The 20,508-nt window shown below is 45.6% G+C and overlaps 1 protein-coding gene across 9 annotated transcripts in view; it reads right to left on the minus strand.

The window, feature by feature from the left end:
• Positions 1–20,508, minus strand: part of LOC140427824 (type 2 lactosamine alpha-2,3-sialyltransferase-like) — a 236,019-nt gene that overhangs the window by 173,423 nt on the left and 42,088 nt on the right. For 7 of the 9 annotated variants that reach the window (XM_072513533.1, XM_072513531.1, XM_072513532.1 and 4 more), the window contains exon 2: positions 7,658–7,729. The exons of the other annotated variants lie outside the window; for them this stretch is intronic. The gene's annotated coding sequence lies outside the window, so the exon portion shown is untranslated. The remainder of the gene's footprint in view (positions 1–7,657; positions 7,730–20,508) is intronic. 9 annotated transcript variants of the gene reach the window in all.

A 20,508-nucleotide genomic window follows, 5' to 3' on the forward strand; every position in this document is an offset into this window, starting at 1 on the left:
CTTAATAACCACTGTTTGACTCATCCATTGTTTCCAAATTGTCAGGCTGAATGCCTGACATCTGTCACGTTCTTAGACTGATGCAAGTCTTTGAGCTGAATTTCTGTACAAGACATGAAACACCAATCACTCATAAGAGTAAACATATTGTGGGTTAATTTATTAAGATTAAGTAGTACATGAGAGCAAACTTATATAGTTATAAAGTGTGGAGTGTGGGGAGTTGTCTACTCTGCTGCTCATGGCAAAAGTGAAACAAAAACTGGAACACCCAATACATACATCATTTCCCTTCTAGTGATGTACACAGAGGCATGCTCCCATCCTAAACGAAGACAGCATCCCCCTTTTTTTGTTTAAAGATACTTTCCCCGCCCACCTTCCAAAGAACTATAACTGTTTACCATGCACGTTCATTTTTAGTTATCATTACACAAGGGTATAGGACTGGTCAATCAGAGTCTCTAAAAGCATAGACTCTGCTAAAACCTGCTTGTGTACCCAGATCTTGGGTTGGTAACAAAAACAGAAAATACTAGACAATCTCAAGAGGTCTTCCAGCATCTGTGGAGAGAAAAGGGAGCCAACGTCGAGAATCTGGATGATTCTTTGTCAAAGACTCGAAACGTTAGTTCCCTTTTCTCTCCACAGATGCTGTGAGACCTGCTGAGATTGTCCAGTATTTTCTGTTTTTGTTTCAGATTCCAGCACCTGCAGCAATTTGCTTTTATCTTGTGTTGATAACTTTGTCTGGAAGTTTATCTAGTTTCTCACAGTGATCTGTGGGACTATCATTCTTGGAGGTTGTTCCTGTTTGCATTTGGGATCTTGTCCTAAATGAAGAGGGACTGCACAACATTTGATGAGATAGAACGGTTCTGATTTACCCTTCATTATGCCTCATATGTGTCTTTTGTGTCGAATGACTTCATAGGATCTTGGTACTTAACAAATCCTTGCCACCTCAACTGGTTGCTACGTACTTTGTGGGATTTTGGATAGAAACCTATTCCAACTGCAGACATGGCAATTCTATACCTGCATTTTTACCGTGCATTTGGTCATCTTTGCTTCCACTGATTCCACATCAAGTCCTTGTACCCATCCTTGGTCCAAAATTGCTTCCACCCTCTTTCATGTCGATCGCACTGATTTCATCTTCATCATTGACCACTCATTATTCGCCAATTGCACAATACGTCAAGCACATCTGTCGCACATTCGCTTGCAGTTTTCAAAGTCGCTCTCTAGTTTCTGAGAGAGTGGAATGGGGAAGAGGTAAATTGGCCTGCCAAACAGGAGTTAGTCAGTATTGATGGTGTCACCCTTGGGTGTAACGTTGTAATGCGTAGATCTTGTTTGGACTGTTTACACTGGACGACAGATTTCAACGTGTGAATCATTCATTCAACTGAGCAGTTAGACCTCGAAGAAGTGGTGTGAGCAATATTCCACTTCACACACAGATCACGAAATGGCTTAGCAATAGAAATAGCGGAGAGCAGGCACAAACAGACTAAAAAACAGCTTCTTCCCCACTGTTACCAGACTCCTAAACAACCCTCTTGTGAAGTGACCCGATCAACACTACACCCCTGTATGCTTCACCCAATGCCAGTGTTTATGTAGTTACATTGTGTACCTTGTGTTGCCCTATGATGTATTTTCTTTTATTATATTTTATTTTCATGTACTTAATGATCTGTTGAGCTGCTCGCAGAAAAATATTTTTCACTCTACCTCGGTACACGTGACAATAAACAAATCCAACCCAATCCAATAAATTGCAAACGTTTTCGGAAATGGTCTTTCTAGGCATGCCAAATAAAATGAAAATAGTACTAAAGGAGTATGTGTGACAGATGTGCTTGACGTATTGTGAATGATGAAGATGAAATCAGTGCGATGGACATGAAAGAGGGTGGAAGCAATTTTGGACCAAGGATGGGTACAAGGACTTAATGTGGAATCAGTGGTTCTTTGTCGGCAGCTTGAATGCCACTGTTCATCCCTGACAAGTACACCATCTCTCTTGCGAGTTTTCTTGTCCAATCTATGCCCAAGCTGAGTGATGAAATTGTAAAATATGATTTCACAATGATTCTGCACGATGACCTGCCTTGCCTTTAAAAATGACTGTGCCGCCTGGTCTTCCAGGGAGATGCCCAGCTCGTCCCGAGAAGGCCAAAGTGGTCTCATGTGTCCATGGACATCTGAATTGAAATGGGCCAAACTTTATTGATGGCTTTCCAATCATGTAAAATCTTTCATTGATCGTGCTGGTGTTTGCATTGCTCAAAATGTACCAGATCAAGTTGGATAACATCTTCAATTCAATGTCAATCAAGACTGACCAGTAACCACGCTTGGCATTAAGCTTCAAGAATTTTGCATCGGCAAATCTTGGATTTAATGCTGATAACATGGGTGTTTCATAAGGATTAAAATTTCAAAGCTACAGTTAAAGTTTGAATTGAGACATAACCTCTTTCTTTATGATACATGGTTGAGCTCCACCAATCTGTTGTGCTCTTGTACTTCTCTAATGATTCCATTTTTTTTCTACTTTGTCTAGTTCAACCTATAATATGGCCTGCATGTGGATGTTGCATTATTTGGTGGATCAATTGACAGTCTTGCGTCCTCCTTCCGTCGCAGGTCCCTGGACGCTTCCAATCTAGCCATGACATTCTGGATATTTCGATGGAAGATCATGAACTTAAGCAGAACCTGGGACAGCAGGGTGCACAGGGTGCCAAGTACCGGGGGTTTGGAGGACCCAGGCTCAGTGTTGTAAATTGAGTTTCTCATTGTCCAGACTGAGCAGCCAGAGCTACAGGCAGGAAAGGCCGGTTTTAAAAAAAAATTAGAAGTGATATTTTTAAAGGCGGTCTTTCAGGTCAGTCGCTGCGCTGCTGCTTCAGACCTTTGAACAGCTTCACAATTCAGAGGAATGTTTCTATGAAAAGCCCCCAGAAAACCACAAAGCTGGCCAAAGGTCAACAGCAGCTGTTCCGTTTCACAGTTGCTGTCACAAGATTGCTCTTGATTAAAAATACGTTTGAAAAATGTTGTGAAATCCCTGTAAACATTTTAGAGCTGTTAAGAATAATGTATAATTTTTAAGTTGAATATATAAATTTGTGTGCTGAGTGAGGTAAAAAGGGTTCCCGTTTAATTTTAAGTTTTGTTTGTGAACCTTGGTGCTGGGAAGTCTGAATGGACTCCTGACTAAAAAAGGTCAGGTCTTTCGGATTTGTTCGTAGGTGTACATCTTTAATGAGGGTTTACAACTTCTAAAGATAAAGAGATGGGTTAAAAGTTTACCAATTCCGGAGAAAACTGTGCTGTTGCCCAAAAACAATGGTCAAGTGGCACAGAGACAGACAGAAAGAGAGGCAGGAAAGAGTTCAGAGCTTTCGAAGTGTGAAGGCGGGATTTTCAGTTCTCCAAGAAAAAAAAAAACACTACAGGGCTATTGGGGCAGTGGTTCACTGAATAGTCAGTTACAGAACCGGGTAAAGTGATCAGTTTAGCAGAGGTGCTACTGGAAGACCAGGCGGCACAGTCGGAGGACACAGGATACACCATTTAGCACAGAGATGAGAAACTTCACATCACCCAGGGAGTGGTGAGCCAGTGGAATTCACCACCACAGAAAGCAGTCGAGGCCAAAACATTGCACGTTTTCAAGAAGGAGTTAAATATATTTCTTGGAAAATGGCAAACCCAATCTCAGAGGAGCCGGACTGACCAGCGAGCTCAGCTCCCCTGGAATGGAAATAACAGGCAGGGCGGCACAGAAGCACAGTGGTTAGCGCGGTTGCTTTACAGTTCAGGTTCCCAGGTTCGATTCCCGCTTGGGGCACTGTGTGCGGAATCGGCATGTTCTCCACGTGTCTGAGTGGGTTTCCTCCGGGTTCTCCAGTTTCCTCCCACAAGTCCCAGAAGACATGTTTGTTAGGTGAATTGGACATTCCGAGTTCTCCCTCTGTGTACCCGGACGGGTGCCGGGGTCTGGCGACTAGGGGACTTTCACAGTAACTTCATTGCAGTGTTAATGTAAGCCTACTTGCGAAACTAATAAAGATTATTATTATTGATTATTATTACAGGCAGGAAAAATGACAAAGTGCTGTTCAACAGCAGTCAGGAGCTCACCAACGTGGTTGTCGAGGAGCTCACAGGAAACCTCACTTGCTATGACACTGAGAACGTGTCCCGCACAATCGCATGAACTGTTGATAAACCCTGATTCTAAGCCAGACTTCCAATGCAGTCCATATGTTTTGGGGATCATTTAGGTCTACGTCTGTAAATCCTCACGTGCACAGCCTGTGTAAACCTTCATTCCCAACTCCTAAGCTAATCTTACGGCTTGCTCGTCTGTTTCAAACACCTCTGAAATCAAGAATCCATTGTTCGATATGCTGTTTATACATTTTGAATTTGGACTGGGAATTTTGTAGGGCATGTTTGTGGGGGATGGCATTGCCCATGGGTGTGGACAATTTTATCCTTCAATTTGCAGTGAGCAGGTTTGGTGAGGAGAGCAAAAATATTGCGAGGAGTGCAAAGTCACATTTTACACTGGCGGTACCACATGATGCGATTGTCCCCCCCCCCCCCCCCCAATTTCATATTATTAGCTGGTCCATATGCCGGAATCATTCTCTCAGTCAAAAATCTATCCATGGCGGTGTGATGGCAGAACAACGTGAAGTCTGACTGGTCTCCCAAGACGTGCACCTGGAAGCAGGCCTCACTGGGGAACTCAGGTGAGTGCGGCGCTCGGGTGCGTGGCGTGGAAGAATGTCATGTTTGGGTATTGTCCTGGCACTACCCGGGCATCCCCATCATCTTCTGGCACTGCCCAGCACTACACAGGCAGTGCCGGAGTGTGCTGGAGGATGCCTGGACATGCCATTACGTGCCAGGGGCTTCCAGGAGTAACTGGTTTGGTCGCTGTGTGTTTGGACAGCCTTTAAAGATGGCACCCGATCTTCGTGTTTCTAGGCTATTGGTGGGGTGGGCAAAACAGAGGCTTCTCCACCAGCGACACATCGTGGGACCCGATCCTTTTAAGGTTTTTTCTCCCCAAAGTGCTGCAATACACGGCGGACAAAGCAGCCATTGCCTTCAGCGGCTTCGATGCGGCTTTTCCCACCCGCCATCAGCCTTTGCTGAATTCCAGGGAAATCTCGCCCAATATCTCTTCGACCTTCCTTCTGCTGAACCCCTCGTCTGGATGCTGCTGTCTTCACTTCCACTGTGTTTCCAGAACTCCGCCCATGAAGATGAATTGGGGTGGGAATGCAGGACAGCATAATTGCATCCTTGTTTCTTATTCCAACCTCTTTTTCAGCTCCCGATGCATTAGCCATAATCGCAACAGTACGTGGATGATTTTTATGACTTGTGTTTTTTTATAAAATAGTTTTATTCTCCTCCTTATTCACATTCATCATATTTACAACAACAAATAATTAGCAATAACAACAAATACAATGGCAATCCCCTAGACCTTATTCTCCTCCTTTTTCACATTCATCATATTTACAACAACAAATAATTAGCAATAACAACAAATACAATGGCAATCCCCTAGACCTTATTCTCCTCCTTTTTCACATTCATCATATTTACAACAACAAATTAATAAAAACAATAAATACAATGGCAATCCCCTAGACCTTGTGTTTTTGATTGCTATCAATCCTGCCCACACCCTGGTCACTTGCCTTCCACAACTGAGCTAGTCTGTTTGACACGCAGTATAGCAGTTGTTTGGAGCCGAAAATTCTGTTAAAATTGTCAGGGTGAGGGGAATTGACAAGAGAGAAAAGGAGAAGGCAGGTCTTGCGCCATTTCCTGCTTTTGCAAGTCTTTGATCCCAAAGGAGGGGCGAGGCCACCATTCCTGGAAGCACTGCAAGACCAGGTCGATGTTTGGAGCGGTAGGATCAAGCCCCTGAGCCATCTCAGAGTCCCAAAAATCAATTTAATATTAGGTCCCCTTATAGGGGGCGCGATTCTCCACTCCCGCGCCGGTTGGGAGAATCGCCTGGGTCGCAAAATTTTCCCGCGACGCCGGTCCGACGCCCTCCCGCGATTCTCCCAAGCGGCGAGAACGGCCCCGTCGAGTTCCGCACGGCGCAGGCCGAAGAATCGCCCGAGACACCCAAAATGGCGATTCTCCGGCACCCCTGCTATTCTCAGGCCCGGATGGGCTGAGCGGCCAGCCCAAAACGGCGGATTCCCCCGGCGCCATCTACACCTGGTCGCTGCCGGGGGGAACCAGGGATTCATGTTGCATTACATTCATCCCCCACCATCTGGCCTGCAAAATCCTACCAACTGTCCTGGCTCGACACAATTCACACCTCTTTAACCTGGGGTTACCCCATCTCTGGATCTGTAAAGATTTAATCACCTGCTAATGCTCGCATTCCAAGCATTGTCTGGCATCTTTAAATTTGTCTGTATATATGTTTCTGGAACATACCTCTTCATTCACCCGAGGAAGGAGCAGCGCTCCGAAAGCTAGTGATTCGAAACAAACCTGTTGGACTTTAACCTGGTGTTGTAAGACTTCTTACTGTGCTCACCTTTATGTTGCGCCGACCTGTGAAACCACTCTAAAGCCCATCTACACTATTCCCTTATCGTCCATAGGTCTATCCAATGACCATTTGAACGCCCTTAGTGTTGGCGAGTCCACTACTGTTGCAGGCAGGGCATTTCACGCCCTTACTACTCTTGGAGTAAAGAACCTACGTCTGACATCTGTGCTATATCTATCTCCCCTCAATTTAAAGTTATGTCCCCTCGTGCTAGACATCACCATCCGAGGAAAAAGGCTCTCACTGTCCACCCTATCTAATTCTCTTGTATGCCTCAATTAAGTCACCTCTTAACCTGCTTCTCTCTAACGAACACAGCCTCAAGTCCCTCAGCCTTTCCTCATAAGATCTTCCTTCCATACCAGGCAACATTCTGACAAATCTCCTCTGCACCCTTTCCAATGCTTCCACATCCTTCCTATAATGCGGCGACCAGAATTGCACGCAATACTCCAAATGCGGACGCACCAGAGTTTTGTACAGCTGCAACATGACCTCATGGCTCCGAAACTCAATCCCTCTACCAATAAAAGCTAACACACCGTACGCCTTCTTAACAACCCTCTCAACCTGGGTGGCATCTTTCAGGGATTTATGTATATGGACACCGAGATCTCTCTGCTCATCCACACTGTCAAGAATCTTACCATTAGCCCAGTACTCTGTATTCCTCTTATTCCTTCCAAAATGAATCACCTCACACTTTTCTGCATTAAACTCCATTTGCCACCTCTCAGCCCAGCGCTGCAGCTTATCTACAAGGGAAGTATTTTTCTTCGTTATGACTGTTAGTTGTAACATTTTTAGGAAGAATGCAAAGCATGGATATTGAGAGCAACGCTGAAGTTTTTCTTAAAATGGGAAAACAGCAATATTGCTGGACACAAGAGTAATTGCTGTTTTGAACCATCTGAACCTGTGCTTGGGACAGGGATTTGCAGAACCAATGGAAACAAAATAACAGCTAAAGCAATTTTTAAATGACATCCAAAAATAAACAAACTTTTGGCTATATTTAGTCCCTGTGGAGCTGACCTTAATAATCAGTGTACGATTCACAGAAACGCCTCCAACTGATGAAACAATTGCAACAGGAACATAAGAAACCTGGGAGAAAAAGAAAGTGCGTTATTTCAGCCAAACAGGAATGCAAAAAGCTAATACTGCAGATGCTGCAAACCCGAAATAAAAATAGGAAATGCTTATGATCTTTCATCAGAACTGAAAAAACTTAAGAGGTGAAAGAGATTTTAAGTAGATAGGGAGCAGGAAAGAGTGGGCGTAGCGGGGAACACAAAAGAATGAAAAAAGTGCTTAGAGGTAACTTTCTCTGACTGACACAAAGATTGCCGACCTCACAAAAGGTTTTGGGACTCTGTCCACAACAAAGGTTTATGGAGTACACTCACATTCAGCAACCTGACATCAACATTCAGTTACTCCATGAGATAGCATGATCCTCACCGACGGAACCACCAAACACTGGCCGGGATTCTTCGACACGGTGCCGGCTTCCCCATTGTCCAGCGCCGTTTTTCGGGCGCCCGCGGGTTCCCCACCACGCCGGTTGGTTGACAGCACTCCCCCACCCCCCGGCGATTCTCCGGGCCACGATGGGCCGAGTGACCAATGAGTTTGGCTGAGGCCTGCCGGCGTGAAATACTCACCTCCCACACGGCGGGACCTGGAAGGTGAATGTGCGGGGGCCATCCTCGAGGGGGGGGGGGGGGGGGGGCCATTGTGGCCTGGCCCGCGATCGGGGCCTACCAATCGGCGGGTGGGCTGGTTCCGTGGGGGCCTACTTTACTCCGCGCCGGGCCTCTGTAGGGATCCGCCATAATGCCCGGGGGCCGACACAGAGAAGGGAACCCCCGCGCATGCGCAGAAATACGCGGCCCATTCCGCGCATGCGTGGGCCGTTCCGCGCCAGCTGGAGCTGTGTGGACCACTCGGGCGGCAACCTAGTTCCCTAGAAAGGGGAGAATTCCTTACTTTCGGGGGCCGTTGACGCCGGAGTCATTGGCGCCAGTTTTCACGCTGGCGTGGGGACATAGCCCCATTATTAGAGAACCCGCCCACTATCTCAGCAAAAACTGGGGTCGAACAAGGAGGTTTCTCTGCACCAACTCTGCTCTCAGTTTTCCTTGCTGCAATACTACATCTCACTGCCAGCAACTTGGGGGCAGCACGGTAGCATTGTGGATAGCACAATTGCTTCACAGCTCCAGGGTCCCAGGTTCGATTCCGGCTTGGGTCACTGTGCGGAGTCTGCACATCCTCCCAGTGTGTGCGTGGGTTTCCTCCGGGTGCTCCGGTTTCCTCCCACAGTCCAAAGATGTGCAGGTTAGGTGGACTGGCCAGAATAAATTGCCCTCAGTGTCCAAAATTGCCCTTAGTGTTGGGTGGGGTTACTGGGTTATGGGGATAGGGTGGAGGTGTTGACCTTGGGACGGGTGCTCTTTCCAAGAGCCGGTGCAGACTCGATAGGCCGAATGGCCTCCTTCTGCACTGTAAATTCTATAATTACCCACAGAGATGGAGATAATGTACTGAACAGATGGGAACCGTTCAACCTACACAGCCTTCAATCCAAAACCGCTCCAATCCTCCCCCCCCCTTTGAGCAAAACCGCTCCAATCCTGAGGGACTGCCCAAGAGAAGAGAGCGTGGCACCTTTTGTTGACGAAGATAAAGAAAGAGAGAGATGCATTTTATATAGCACCTTTCACAACCTTGGGACTTATACTGTTAGTTGCAGTACTGTTGCAACACAGGAAACATGGCAGGCAATTAGCAAAGGTGCAAAGAGCAACATGAAAATTACCATATAAGTTGGTGTTGGGTGGAGGTGTTGAGTTTGGGTAGGGTGCTCTTTCCAAGAGCCGGTGCAGACTCAAAGGGCCGAATGGCCTCCTTCTGCACTGTAAATTCAATGATAATCTATGATTAATCGAGGACAAAGGTTCGGCACAACATCGTGGGCCAAAGGGCCTGTTCTGTGCTGTATTTTCTATGTTCTATGTTCTAAGTATTGAGAATTAAGCCATAATACTGAGACTGTATCAATCTATCTCAAAGAGAACACTGCATTGCGGATTACATGTTAGACAGCAGAGTTAGCTCATTTTGAAGACAGACAATGCTGCCAAACATAAAAAAAGGGAGAACAGTTCTATAATTCTAGGTGTATACACATATTTTCCCCCAAATAAAACAAGCCCAAAGTTTATAATCACCAAATGGAAATGGAAGCAATATTTTGAGGTTACTTCGGAATGTTGTATCCATGAAGGAGCTGTTACGAGGTGTGAAGCAGAAGAGCTATTTGCCTGCTCCAGTGATTCAGGACATGGGTTGAAAGAAAGGGTGTTCTCAAAAAACCCTTGCTTAACCCAACGCTCAAACTACTGGCCCAATCTTAGCTTTCCTTTCTTCTCCTCATATTCTTGAACGCAACACCGAGCTCTTTTCCACTTCAGAGCCCCAAATACTCCAAGATATCTTGGTCATGTAACCTAGGTGTGGTAGTCATATTGTATATACTGCACTGCATACAAGGGTATTACGGTAAGGCCCCTGTACTACAGGTACGGGGGTAGATCCCTGCCTGATGGCTCTGCCCAGTAGGCGGAGTATAAATGTGTGCGCTCCCCGAACTGCAGCCATTTCGGCAGCAGCTGTTCGAGGCCACACATCTGTGTAAAAAAGCCTCGATTACTCTCGGCGTAATTGATAGTGCATCACTCGGCTGACACCAGATTAATACAGAGGGACTTCCTGTCTCTCCTGATATGCAATAATGGTTATTAAGGTTCTCAATGAATCATCATCAGCGAATCAAACCTCAGAACTCAAAAGCTTTTGATCCCAGCACCCGACTTATCTCATGTCTGATCTGGACAGTGTTATACCCTGCCTACTACTGGCTGGGGACTAATGGCCATCCCACAATCATTGGGGAGCATGAGATTCCCCAATGAGGTGGGGGGGGGGGACGCGGAGAAATCATGAGCAGAGTCACCTGGATAAATAGAGCTGGCCAGTGTGGCACCAGCAAGAGAAGAGTGAGCAGTAAGGGAGTACTGCTACTGTTGCATATATGTAATTGTAAATAAAGTTATTTCTTTGATTCTATAAACTCGTGCTGGATTCTTCGTAGCCCTCACAGAAGACAGTAAAACCTTCTGCTTCAACCACGTAGGTCAATTTGCCTGCCTTATTCATTCGGCTATTTGTATCGCCTATTTGTTACTATTTCACAGTGGTAACCATTAAGAAAGGATTGTTACTAAAATGGTTTGCGAGGTGTGAAACCTCACTGGCGACACATGTTTCACATTGTCAACGTTACCATGAGCTGTATGGTTTATATGTCATACACCATCCTAAGTGGGGGCAGCACGGTGGTGGAGTGTTTAGCACCGTTGCCTCACAGCACCAAGGACCCGGGTTCGATCCTGGCCCCAGGTCACTGTCCGTGTGGAGTTTGCACATTCTCCCCGTGTCTGCATGGGTCTCACCCCCACAACCCAAAAAGATGTGCAGGGTAGGTGGATTGGCCACGCTGTTTTGCCCCTAAATTGGAAAAAAGAATTGGGTACTCTAAATTTATTTCGTTTAAAAACACCATCCTAAATGTCCTTCCAGATTCTGAAATGGCAAAAATGAAAAACAAATCACCTGTACCAGAATATATTCCAAGAGTTAATGCTATTGCTCAACAATTTAAAATTAAGTTAATGAAATGTCACATATTTAATTTCTGTTTAGATATATTAAAACTGCTCATATCTTTTGATTCAAAAATTTGCATTTATGTAGTGCCTTTAACATAGATAAATGTTACATGAACTTTACAGAGGCGCACTTTTTTTTTTTAAAAGCAAGCCGAAGGAAGAACTTTTAGGAGAGGTGGCTAAAAAAATTCATAAAAAGGACAAAGTGGAGAGGCAGTAAGGATTAAGGAGAAAATTCTAGAATCGTGGCTAAAAGTAAAGCTACCAAAGTTGGGATAAACGTAAAGGAGGTCAGAGGAAGAGATGGAGAGAAAGGGGGAAGGCAGTCGGAGGGTCTAGAGTTATGGAGGTGAAAGGCCACGGATAGCTTTAAACAGAAGGATGAGAATATTAAATTTGATATGCTAGAGCACCAGGATCTTCAGTCTGAACTGGACTTGCTGCTGGATAAGATGTAGGCAACAAAGCTTTGGATGAGCTGATGATTACAGAGGATGGGAGGCTGGTCAGGAGAGCAATGGATTAGTCAGAGTTGGAGGTAACAAAGGCCTCGATTTAGATTTCACCAGCCATCGAGCTAATGCAATGTAATAGAAGTGGAATCAGGTGATGTTTGTGATGTGGAATACGTGCAGTCATAAACTCAGCTCAAGAAATAATAGGACACTAACGTTGCACACAGATGAATCAGGTCGAAACATTAGTCCGGGAGGTAAGAGAATTGGTGGTGAGAGCGCAGAATTTGTGGCAGGGAATGAAGACAATGGCATTCATTTTCCTATTATTTACCTGTTCATCACAATTCATCTGGATGTTGGACAAGCTGTCAGATAGAAGAGGTATAGAGCTATGAGGAATACCATACAGAGTAGTTGTCATTAGTTGTCAAGTAACATTCGCGCCACACAAGTGCCAGGCAATGATCATCTCCAACAAGAGAGAATCTAACCATCTCCCCATGACAATCAGTGACATTAGCATCGCTGAATCGTCCATAAGCAACATCCTGGGAGTTACCATTGACCAGAAACTGAACTGGACTGGCCATATAAATACTGCAACAGATCAGAGGCTGGGAATTCTGTGGAGAGCAATTCACACCCTGACTCAAAGCCTGTCCGCCATCCACTTGGATGTAGGAGTGCAGCTCCAACACTCCAGAACTAAACAGTCTGCTTGATCAGCAACCCATTCACCAACTTAAACATTCACTGCCTAAATCATTTACACATAGTGGCAGCAGTGTGCACGATATGCAAGATGCACTGCAGCAACTCCGCAATGCCCCTTCAACCTCAACATCTCCCTCTACCCAGACTTCTCCCTCTACCATAGAAACTCTACAGTGCAGCAGGAGGCCATTTGGTCCATCGAGTCTACACCAGCCCACTGAAAGAGCACCCGACCTCGGCCAAAACCCAACACTATCCCCGTAACCCCACCTGGGGCCAATTTAGCATAGTCAATCCACCTAACCTGCAGATCTTTGGGCTGTGGGAGGAAACCGGAGAACCCAGAGGAAACCCACGCAGACACGTGGAGAAAGTGGAAACTCCACGCGGTCACCCGAGGTCGGAATTGAACCTGGGGCCCTGGTGCTGTGAGGCAGCAGTGCCAACCATCTGGAAGGTCGATGCCAGAAGGGATATAAAATACCACCAACGCAAGTTTCCCTACAAATCACAACATTCCGAGTTGGACTAAAGCACCGTTCCATTACTGTTGCCGGATCAAAATCCTTTTCCTTCCTGACAGCACTGTGGGGGTACTTACACCAGATGGACTGCAGTGGTCCAAGACAGCAGCTCGCTACCACCTTCTTAAAGGGCAATCAGATTTGGGCAACAAATGCTGGCCTTGGCAGTGACACCCACATCCTGGGAAGTAATGGAAAAAATAGTGTATTGATGGAAGCTGACCCCATTGTCTCCAGATGATGCTAATGTAGTTGAGGATAATGGTGTAGAGGCAAAAGGAAAATTATTATTCTGGCTATGATAGTATAGGTAAGAGTGAAACCAAACAACAGTCCCACGGAGGTAAACAACAGAAAACAGTTGTTGGAGGAAAGTAGTTGGACTAGCAGTCCAACCCCCAACAACAATAAATGATGCCCCTAAGCCAGGTAAACAGAAAATATAGAAACAGAGGAATTACGAGCAAGAGTAGACCATTTGGCCCCTCGAGCCTGTTTCACCATTCAACTAGATCATGGCTGATTCTACCTCAATGCTATTCTCCCCACACTATCCCGATATCATGTCATTTTTAATATCTAAAAATCTATTGATCTCTGTCTTGAGAATCCAATCAATGACGCAGCCTGACAACTCTCTGGGAGTAGACAGTTCCAAAGATACACTACCCTCTGAGTAAAGAAATTCCTCCTCATCTCAGTCAGAAAAGGTCAATCTCTTACTCTGAGACAGTGTCCCCAGGTTCTAGAGTGTCCCTTCCACCACGCATCCCACCCCCCACCCCTTCTAGAGTTCTATGAGAATTTTGTATACTTCAATGAGATCATCTCTCAATCTTCTAAATCCTAGAGAATATTGGCCCAGTCTCCTCAATCTGTCCTCATAACAGTCTGGTGAACCTTCACTGCACTCCCTCCAAGGCAAGTATATCCTTCCTTAGATAAGCAGACCAAAACTGTACACAATACAGTTTTGATGGGCTGAATGACCTCCTTCTGCACTGTAGGGATTTTATGATTCCACATGTGGTCTAACCAATGCACTATACAATTGAAGCAAGACATGTTTATTGCCGTACTCAAATCCTCTTCCAATAAAGGCCAACACACCATAGGTCTTCCTAATATTTTGCCGCACCTGCTTTCGCTGACTTCTGGACAAGGACACCGAGATCCCTACGGATACAACGCTTCCCAACTGCTCACCATTTTGGAAATACTCTGCGTTTCTGTTTTTCCTACCAAAGTGGATAACTTCACATTTTTCCACATTAAATTCCATTTGCCAAGTTCTTGCCCACACGCTTAAATCTGGCCTCAGACCTCACATTCCTACCTAGTTTTGTCATCAGCAAAGTTGTAAATATAACATTTGGTCCCCACATCCAAATCATTGATTAGATTGTGAATGGCTGTATCCCAAGCACTGATTCTTGCGGTACACCACAAGCTAACCTGAGAATGACTCATTTATTCCTGCTCTCCGTTTTCTGTCCATTAACCAATTGTCAATCCATGGGCGCGATTTGACAGCTAAGTTGCGCCCGACACAAGTCATTGAATCTTGCCCTCACTGGACATGATCCAGATCAGCATATTTAAATGATGCATTAGGCACATTAAAATGTGTATTCACAGGATTCTCCCGGCACCCAAGTCTTAACAGCCACCCCTGGGAAACCTCATCAGGGGGCATTTAGTACAGGTTTCCACAAACGTGGGCCAGTCATGATGGCACCTGGGGGGTCTCCCAGGGCAATAGAGACCCTGGGTAGTCGGGGACAAGGCAGGGTGGCACCCTGGCATTCCCTCTGCCACTGTCAGCCTGGCAGTGCCACTTTGGCACCAGCATGGCAGCACCAGATTGGCTGGGGCACTGCCAGGGTGACAGCTTGGCATTGTCAGCAATCAGGCCCAGGAGGGCCTTACCAGGTGGAGGGTGGGGGGTGGTGTGGGACTGCTCCCGGAGGTCTCCCTGAGGTTAGGTGAGGTGGGGGAGGGGAGAAACGTGATCAGTGCAGCCTTCCAAAATGGTGCCCGATCCGCTAGGAGCCTTTCTTGCTGCCGAGCTTAGTGGCTAAGTGCGGCCTCGGCGGAGAGAAACTCCCAGAGGCCAAAAGAAACGGCATATAGCCGGCACTACAGGTGCCAAGAAACACCCCGCTAAACGAATCCAAAACTGGACACAAGATTTTTTTTTCCGGTTGAATCGCGCCCCATACAGAGGGCTATTTCTCCCTCGTCAGCTGAGCTTAATTTTGAGCATGCCTCGAAATAGATACACATGGGGCTGGTTTAGCTCAGGGATAAATCGCTGGCTTTTAAAGCAGGCCAGCAGCAAGGTTCAATTCCCGTACTAGCATCCCCGAACAGGCGCTGGAATGTGGCGACTAGGGGCTTTTCACAGTAACTTCATTTGAAGCCTGCTTGTGACAATAAGCGATTTTCATTTTTCATACCAGTATATTACCCCCAACCCCATGCGCTCCAATTTTTTAAATTAATCTTTTCTTAGGAACCATATTCAAAGTCTTCTGAAAATCCAAATACACCACATCCACTGGTTCCCCCTCATCTATTCTGCTAGTAACATCCTCAAAAATAAAACTCCCAGCTGTTTTGGCAAACTTTTCTTTTCATAAATCCATGTGGACTCTGGCCAATCCTTTCATTATTTTCTAAATGCCCCATTATTGCATCCTTTAGAAATTCTGATGTAAAGCTCAGAGGTCTGCAAGTTCTCGGTTTTCTCTCTCCTTTCTTAAATAGTACAGTTACTTTTCCCATCTCCCCTTGTACAGAAACTTTCCCTGGATGTATTGAATTTTGGAAGATGATCATCATTGCATCCACTATCTCTACAGCCATCTCTTTTGACACTTTAGTGTGTAGATCATCAGATTGAGGGGATTTATCAACTTTCAGTCCCATTAGTTTCTCCAGTGCTGTTTTTTTTGTCAAAACTAATCCTTTCAGCTGGTCCCTTGGTTCTCTAGTGTTGATAAAATATTTGTGTACTTCTGAGAAAATATTTGTATCTTCTCCTTGAATTTGACACTTAAATATTTGCTTAGTTTCTCTACCATTTCCTTATTCCCTATTACATATCCTCCTGGAGCGGGCCCATATTTGGCTTGCTAATCTTTTCCTTTTCCACACATATAGAAGTTATTGCAGTCCATAAAGAAAGCAGACTTTACCTAAATTCCACATGTACTACAAGTGGTAAACCTGGAAACACAAATCAGGAAAAAAAGCAACTGGATTCTAAACAACTTTGATATATGAGAAACTTGCTGTCAGGGCTAGAACAACAAATTATTATACTCAAATTATTTGCCCACTAAATCAAGAGTAACAACTGGATTCAAATATATACTTAAGTTCTCACAGCAACTTGGGGAGGGCATGTAATGAGTCCCACAAAATAACTACTTATTAATAATGTCAAAACTCAAGGGTTGGTAGCTGCTTACAGATTAGGCAGATGGCGAGGGAACAACAAGAGGGAAAAACATACTTGACCCTATCCTCCCCACCAGCTTGCCACATATATATCTGGGCATTAGAGTGTTGGTAGGAGTGACCACTGCACAGTCTTTGTGGAGACAAAGTCCTGTCTTCACATTGAAGATACCCTCCATCATGTTGTGTGGCATTACCATCGTGCACAATGGGATAGACTTTGCACAGAACTAGAAGCTCAGAACTGGGAATCCATGAGGTGCTGTGGGTCTTCAGCAACAGAATTGTACTCGACCACAATCTAACTTCATCGCCTGACATATCCCCCACTCTACTGCTACCACCAAGCCAGGGGATCAACCCTGGTTTAATGAAGGGTGTGAGGCAGGAGCAACACCAGGTATACCGAATAACTAAGGTATTATCTACGGTTGCAGAGAGAACCAATAACAGCATACCTGCCTCAATTTTTCTTTCTTCATTTACAGGATGTGGGCATTGCTGGCGAGATCGGTATTTATTGCCCATCCCTAGTTGCCATTCAGAAGGTGGTGATGAGCTGCCTTCTTGAACTGCTGCAGTCCCAGAGGTGTAGGTACATCCACAGTGCTGTTAGGGAGGAAGTTCCAGGATTTTGACCCAGCAACAGTGAAGGAATGGCACTTTATTTCCAAGTCAGGATGGGGGGTGACTGGGTAGATGCTAGTGTGGTAGCTGTACTTGAGTAGCTTGGTTAGGGACAAGGCATGCTCTGGAGTCTTCAGGACTATTGCCGGAATATTGTCAGGATCCATAGCGTTTGCAGCATCCAGTGGCTTCAGCCATTTCTTGATATCATGTGGAGTGAATCGAATTGGCTGACGACTGACATCTGTGATGCTGGGGACCTCTGGAGGAGACCGAGATGGATCATCCACTCGACACTTCTGCCTGAAGATTGTTGTGAATGCTTCAGCCTTGCCTTTTGCACAGATGTGCTGGGCTCTTCAATCGTTGTGGATGGGGATATTTGTGGGGCCACCTCCTCCGAGTTGTTTAATTGCCTACCACTATTCACGGCTGGATGTGGCAGGACTGCAGAGCTTAGATCTGATCCGTTGATTGTGGAATTGCATAATGCGGTGTGTGTTTGGCATGCACGTAATCCTGTTTTGTAATTTCATCAGACTGACACCGCATTTTTCGGTACACCTGGTGTTGCTCCTGCCTCACACCCTTCATTAAACCAGGGTTGATCCCCTGGCTTGGTGGTAGTGGTAGAGTGGGGGATATGTCAGGCGAGGAAGTTAGATTGTGGTCGAGTACAATTCTGTTGCTGAAGGCCCACAGCACCTCTGGATTCCCAGTTTTGAGCTTCTAGTTCTGTGCAAAGTCTATCCCATTGTGCACGATGGTAATGCCACACAACATGATGGAGGGTATCTTCAATGTGAAGACAGGACTTTGTCTCCACAAAGACTGTGCTGTGGTCACTCCTACCAACACTCTAATGGTCAGATATATCTGTGGCAAGCTGGTGGGGAGGATAGGGTCAAGTATGTTTTTCCCTCTTGTTGTTCCCTCACCACCTGTCGCAGCCTAGCAGCTATGTCCTTTAGACCCAGCCAGCTCAGGCTGTGGTGGTACTACCGAGCTGGAGTAGTAATCCAGAAACCTAGGGTACTGCTCGGAGGATGGAAGATGGTAGAATTTAAAACTCAATAAAATATTTGGAATTACAAGTCTAATGATGACCAAGAAGCCATTGTCATTTACGAATGTCCTTTAGGGAAAGAAATCGTGTCTGGCCTACATGTGACTCCAGAGCCACAGCAATATGATGGACTCTTAAATGCCCTCTGAAACAGCCTAGCAAGCCACTGTTGTATCCAACCATTACAAATAAAAAGGAATGAAACCCGATGGACCATCCAGCACCAGCCCAGGCACTGTAAATTCTCCTTACTAATGTCTGGGGGCTTGTACCAAAATTGGAAGAGCTGTCTCACAGACTAGTCGAGCAACAGTCTGACCTAATCATGTCCCACCAGCAGGACCAGATCCAGCAGAGGTGGCGGCGGCAGTGGGAACAGTTACCCTGGGAACCCTCAACATCGACACTGGGCCACATGATGTCTCATGGCACCAGATCAAACATGGACAAGGAAACCTCCTACTGATTGTCGTGTACCACCACCACCGCCCTCAGCTGGTGAATCAGTACTCCTCCATGTTGAACACCACTTGGAGGAAGCACTGAAGATGGCAAGGGCGCAGAATGTACTCTGGGTGGGGGACTTCAATGTCTATCACCAAGAGTGGCTCGGACCATCACAGACTGAGCTGGCTGGGTCTTAAAGGACATAACTGCTAGACTGCGGCAGGTGGTGAGGGAACAAGCGGGAAAAACATACTTTACCTCATTCTCATCCTAACACGGTGCCACCACCTCTCCACAGAGTGCTATAAATGCTTATTCAAATAACCAAAGCTTGTCCACCATCTACAAGGCAAAAGCCAGGCGTGTGATGGAATACTCTCCATTTGCCTGGATGAGTGCAGTCCAAACACCCAAGAAGCTCGACACCATCCAGGCCAAGGCTGCCTGCTTGATTGGCACCCCATCCACCATAACTAACATATGCTCCTTCCACCACTGACGTACAGTGGCAGCAATGTATTCTTAACTCACCCAGGCTCCTTCAACAGCACCTCACAAACCCGGGGCCTCTATCATGTGGAAGGACAGGGGCAGCAGATGCATGGGAACACCACAAGCTGCAAGTTCCCCTGCAAGTCACATGACATCCCGACATTGGAGCCATTTCATCATTCCTTCACCATCACTGGGTCAAAATCGAGGACTTCTCTTCCTAACAGCACTGTGGGTGTCCCTACACCATGTGGACACCGTAGTTCAAAAAGGAAGCTCACCAGCACCTTGTCAAGGGCAATTAGGAATGAAAAATAAATCCTGGCCTAAGCTGCAATGTCCACATCCCATGAATTAATATAAAAGAATCAACAATGTTGATCATAGCTACAGAAAACCATGGACTTGGAACAGAGGGAGTCACAAGTTCTCCTCAATAGTCACGAGGATATTACTTAAAGTGGCAGTTACAAAGCGGCAATTAAAAGTGCATTGCGCTTATTCAATTTCATGTTTACAAAATGAAAGGGTCGTGACTACTGCAATCCAATGCCACATCAAAGGCATTCTTCAATGGGAACACCCTATTATCATCTAAACTAAGATAGTTGACTTAGTACTCATTTTGGCCTATGATGAAAGAGGCACCCAGATCTGATACGATAAATGGGCATCATTCCTGAACCATCCTGCATTCATTTTTAAATTTCTATCCCAGACATGGACTTACTGTGTCTCCCTATTACGGAGGATGATGATACATAGGAGGGAATTGAACAAATACCCATCAGGCTACTTAGCCGGCTGAAGATATTCATGAAGGCCCCACCTTCTCAGCCTTGCCCTTCGTCTGAGATGTGGTGATCGTCAAATGAAATCATCACCAGTCAGCCTCTCCCCCCTCAAGGGGAAAGCAGCCTATGATCATCTTAGCCACCATCAGGTCATTTACCATGATAGGTCATCAAGGTCAACAAAAAAAAAAAGGACATCCCAACAATCCTAAATTGGGATGGGGGTTAGTAGTAGGGACTTTGAGGTTCCTACCTTTTTATCCGGAAGAGTTACTATTCACTCCCCTTCTGTAGAAGGGACTTTAGTTGGCGGATTAGCTGCCTTAAATACTCTGTATTATTTTAATCAGCTGCTTGACTATATTCCATGGAAATAGGCACTTGGCAAAGCATGATAGATATATAGCCTTATTTTTAAGTCAAAAAGTTCAAAGTTCTGTATGAAACAGTCAGAAGGTCATACCATGTAAACAGGCGTACAGCTGCACATTGCTGACAGCAGACAATTATTATTTTTCTTAGGCGAGGAACTCAAGGCCTGTTATTAAACTTTGCTCGCTTTT

This window comes from Scyliorhinus torazame, chromosome 8, assembly GCF_047496885.1.
Source record: "Scyliorhinus torazame isolate Kashiwa2021f chromosome 8, sScyTor2.1, whole genome shotgun sequence".
Lineage (NCBI taxonomy): Eukaryota > Metazoa > Chordata > Chondrichthyes > Carcharhiniformes > Scyliorhinidae > Scyliorhinus > Scyliorhinus torazame.